The sequence below is a fragment of the Giraffa tippelskirchi genome, chromosome 11, assembly GCF_054371585.1.
Source record: "Giraffa tippelskirchi isolate mGirTip1 chromosome 11, T2T-mGirTip1v1.2.pri, whole genome shotgun sequence".
Taxonomy (NCBI): Eukaryota; Metazoa; Chordata; class Mammalia; order Artiodactyla; family Giraffidae; genus Giraffa; species Giraffa tippelskirchi.
This window is the reverse complement of record NC_137285.1, coordinates 19,586,441-19,591,830: the sequence shown is the minus strand read 5'-3', so window position 1 is coordinate 19,591,830 and position 5,390 is coordinate 19,586,441.

Here is a 5,390-nt window from a genome sequence, read left to right as displayed (position 1 = left end):
ACGGCAATGCCCGCCCTTCGGGGGAGGAGTTTGCTGTCGCCCCGCCCCGGCCCCGCCCCGGCTGGGGGGCGCTGGCACAGGCCACAGCGCCGGGGGGGCCCCCCAGCCGCTCCACGCCTCTAGTGTGCGAGCGGAAACACCCGTCTCTCCTCCGTCTGCACACACAGCCTCCGCCCCGACTCACTAAGCCCTGTCCGCACCAGGCCAGGATCTGATTAACTGGAGAAAACCTGGCCTCAATGAAACCTGACCAAGGGAAGCACATCTAGACACTTTTTCTTTCATTTTAAACAAGGCTCTATTACTTTATGTGTCAGTTCAGTTCAGTAGCTCAGTTGAGTCCGACTCTTTGTGACCTCATTGACTGCAGCACGCCAGGCCTCCCTGTCCATCACCAACTCCCGGAGTTTACTCAAACTCATGTCCATTGAGTCGTGATGCCATCCAACCATCTCATCCTCTGTTATTCCCTTCTTCTCCCGCCTTCAATCTTTCCCAGCATCGAGGTCTTTTCAAATGAGTCAGCTCTTCGCATCACGTAGCCAAAGTATTGGAGTTTCGGCTTCAGCATCAGTCCTTCCAATGAATATTCAGGACTGATTTCCTTTAGGATGGACTGGTTGGATCTCCTTGCTGTAGAAGGGACTCTATGTGTCAAAGGCATACAGTTGAGCTGTCCACTCTCTGTGCATCTCTAATGTAACTGCGTGTGTGCGCGCTTGGTGATGTGAGTCGTGTCCCACTCTCTGCAACCCTATGGACTGAGGCCTGTTAGGCTCCTCTGTCCATGGAATTCTCCAGGCAAGAATACTGGAGTGAGTTGCCATGCCCTGCTCCAGGGGATCTTCCCAACCCAGGGATCGAACCACTGTCTCTTACTTCTCCTGCATTGGCAGGAGTGTTCTTTATCACTATCGCCACCTGGGAAGCCCAAGTGTAATGTAACTGCAGCTGTAGTCAACGCAGGACTGTGGGACCCTCCCAGAGCTGAGAACAGGACCGGGAGAAGCAGGGCTGGGACAGCCTGGAGACAGCTCGGGACAGACCCAGAGCTGGGCCATCAGAGAGCATGCAGCATATGCCACAGGAGGTGATGTCTTTTTTTCTCTCTTTTTTTTTTAATATTATTACTGGTTTGCTTTTAAAATTACCAGTCACAAAATTAAAGTTTTTTTTTATTTTTAAATCACAGGTATGCTCTCAAATGATTATTTTGTTTCTGCTAGCCTCAGCTTTCCTCTCAGAATATAGGTGTGAAATTACCCAATACTAAGGATTCCCCTTGAAGTGGGAAGGTGATGCCTACATAACCCTGAACGTTGTTTGCTGGACCCCTCTGTAACCACACTGGTTCCTGTCTAGTCCCGGAGCTGACACTGGAAACTTGAAAGATGTATTTAACAAGGCTTTCCTCTTACTCCCCTTTAAAGAGGAAATAACCTCGCTTTAATCTAATTATAATCACTGAAAATCTTCTTTACAATAAAATAACAATAGCTAATATTTGGGCTTCCCTGGTGGTTCAGACAGTGAAGAATATGCCTGCAATGCAGGAAACCTGGGTTCCATCCCTGGGTTGGGAAGCTTCCCTGAAGGAGGTTATGGCAACCCACTCCAGGAGTCTCGCCTGGAGAATCCCCATGGACAGAGGAGCCTGGCAGGTTGCAGTCCATGGGGTTGCAAACAATAGGACACAACTGAGCGACTAAGCACAGCTAATATTTACTGAATGCTTAGTATTTGCTAGGCACTAGGTAAAACCCTTTGCATGTATTATTTCATTTTAACCCTCAGCCCCTAGTCAATGGCTGTGGTGGAAGAAGGCCTGCAGGAAAGGGGTTTGCAGGCTCCAGACCAGCTGTTTCTCAAACACCTTTTTCCACATTCAACAAAAGCGTGTATTATGTGACCTTCACGCATCTTCTTTTAAACCAGGCAACACCCCCTCCGGGTTTAGAATGTCTGCCACAGGGACTTGGGACTTCCCTGGGAGCCTAGTGGTTAAGACTGAGCGCCCAATGCAGGGGGCGTGGGTTCAATCCCTGGTCAGGGAACTAAGATCCCAAGCACCACGTGGCACAGCCAGAAAATTTAAAAAAAGCAATGTCTGCCACAGGGACTTAACATCAGCAACCAACTACCACTCCTATCAATAATAAAGGGTTGATAACTGTGCCAGGAGCTGTACTCAATACTATTCAGGATCCCAGAGTACTTTGTTAAAGACATCTCTGATGAATTGTGATTGATCTGTTTGTAAGAAAGGTTTTTGAGCAGCTGGAGGGCAAGGACCACCCTGGCTTACTAAGATTTTTTTGGTCACACAGTACAGACTGTGCAATCTGAGTTCCCTGATCACTGGACCACCAGGGCGTTACCTGTCTTACTCAGTTTTATCCTGGTGGTGCCTAGCAGGGTGTCTGGTGAATTAGCAACATCCAGCAAAAATGTGTGTGGAATGAAGGAGCTGAAAAAGTGAATGCAGAGTCCCCCCGTAATTTGGCACATCAACATATGGCTTAGTTTTATGAAAGAGCATTCCTATGGACACAAGGGCACAATCTTCCCCACCCTCAATTTGTCAGGTTCCTCAGTGAGAACACCTTCAGGCAGGAGACCCGATTCTAGAACTGGCTCTGTCACTATTTGGCTGAGATTCTCCTTGTGGTTGCGTATCTCCAGGGTTGTTTAATGCTTCCCCTAGGCCATTACAAGGGCAAAGCATTTAGGATATTGGGTATTTAGGAACATTTAGGATAACTTAGACCTGATTACAAGGAAAACCAAGAAAACAAACAGTAGAGTTTACATCATTGGACTTACTAAATGATGGTGCTGCAATTCCCACGCTGCCTCATTGACATGTGTCTGATCTGGTGTCCCAGCCTCTCTTTCCTGCTTCATCTTGCTCCATCCTAGTCCATTAGGTCAGAAAATGTATCACACTCCTTTCTACCTCAGGGCCTTTGCACATGCTGTTACCATTTATCTGTAATGTTCTTTTTCTTCCTGTTCGCCAGTCAGCATCTACTCATCTTTAGGCTTAGTTCAGATGTCATTTCCTCAGGGAAGCCTTCCCTGAACCCTCCACTCTTGACCTATGCCCCTATTGTATGCTGACCTATTGTATGTATGTATTGTAGCTCAAAGCTTTATTTTTCATAGCACTTACCAGTTTTTCACAATCTATATGTGATTATTTGATTAAGATCTGTCTCTTCCACCAGATGGGCATCCTTGGTGGCTCAGTGGTAAAGAACCACCTGCCAAATGAGGAGATGCAGGTTTGCTCCCTGGGTCAGGAAGATCCCCTGGAGAAGGAAATGGCAACCCACTCCAGTATTCTTGCCTGGAAATCCCATGGACAGAGGATCCAGGGGGGCTACAGTCCATGGGGTCGCACAAGAGTTGGACATGACTTAGCAACTAAACAGCAACTTCCACTAGACTGTAAACAAAGATTGAGTCTGCTTTGCTCCCTGTTTTGTCTGCAGTGGCCAGCAAAACAGTACTTAATGCGAGCTCAAGTTATTTTGTCTCTTTTTGCCAGACCTCTTAAGCATGCATTTGGCTGAGGACCCAGAAATCACCATTTACAGGACTGACTAATGTGCCCTCATTTGATGAAGTTCTCTCAAAGACCATTCTGGTTTTTAACCTACCTTGTCAGCTGTGGTTCTGATTAATGCGTCTGGTTTCTTAATCTGATTGTATTCATTGTTCTGTATCACGTATGAAGTGGTTACTATGATGATTCTGTTTAAGGCCCAGAATGATGAACCTTTTTGAAATGAACCCCAACAGAATTGTCATCACATGCCTCAAGAGAAACAAGGGTGCATGGCTTTGAAACAGCCACTGTCGCTACTGGTATCTAACCAGAGAAGGAAAATCTCAGGTCAAGGTCACCAAGAACAATTCCAGGATCAACTGGCCATGTTATACACAAAGTTCTGGGGCTTCCCTGGTAGCTTAGATGGTAAAGAACCTGCCTGCAAATGCAGAAGAATCAGGTTCAGTCTCTGGGTTGGGAAGATCCCCTGGAGAAGGAAATGGCCACCCACTCCAGTATTCTTGCCTGGAAAATACCATGGACAGAGGAGCCTGGTGGGCTATAGTCCATGGAGTCACAAAGAGACAGACACGACTGAGCGATTCACACACACACACAAGGTTCCAAACCTCAGCCACGTTTCCTGAAATAAACCAAGCTTACCCCATAGTGACCCTCAATCCTTTGCATTCTATTAGCACTTTTTAGGTAAAACTGTTTTTAAGTATTATATTGTATTCAGAGTTTCAGTATTTTCTTGATTCAGAATTTCTTTCTTTTGGGTTATTTCTATTTAATAGATCTGTTCACAAACTCTAAAAATATACTTCTATCAGTCTCTTTTGAAGGCTGAGATAATTTCTGGCAGGCAAATTATAGTACATTTCAGGCCTCCTCCTTTTTTTTGGCCACTCTGAATGGCCTATGGGATCCTACTTCCCCAGTTTAGTTCAGTCGCTCAGTGGTGTCCGACTCTTTGTGACCCCATGGACTGCAGCACGCCAGGCCTCCCTGTCCATCACCAACTCCTGGAGCTTGCTCAAACTCAAGTCCATCTAGTTGGTGATGCCATCCAACCATCTCCTCCTCTGTCATCCCCTTTTCCTCCTGCCTTCGATCTTTCCCAGCATCAGGGTCTTTTCAAATGAGTCAGTTCTTTGCATCACATGGCCAAAGTATTGGAGTTTCAGCTTCAGCATCAGTCCTTCCAATGAATATTCAGAACTGATTTCATTTAGGATTGACTGGTTTGATCTCCTTGCAGTCCAAGGGACTCTCAAGAGTCTTCTCCAACACCATAGTTCAAAATCTTCAATTCTTCAGTGCTCAGCTTTTTTTTATAGTCCAACTCGCACATCCATACATGACTACCAGAAAAACCACTTCCCCAACCAGTAATCAAACCCTCACCCTTGGCAGTGAAAACAGACAGTTTCCTACCCATTGGACTGCCAGAGAATTCCCCTCTCAAGATGAAAAATGTTGATGACAAAATATAAAAGCTGAAATCTAGTTTTATCTTGTAACTAAAAGCTGTCTCTCTTTCACAGAAATTGCTTATGGACTTAAATAACTAGGGTTGAAAGAGATAAATTGATAATATTAAGGTTTCCATTTTTGAAATGCATGTACTGTAATACACAAGAATGTGGATGGGTAAGAATAGGTATGGGTAGATACTATAACTCTATGAGCTAAAAGACATTTAGTTACAAAATAACTGGACTTTTTAAAATCCTTCAGGTCCCTGAAATTGTTCTTAACATCTCAACAGTGTTCTCTCTTTTCACTAGGTAAGTTGACGTGCAGCTGTGAGCCTATCATGAAGAGAAGGAGA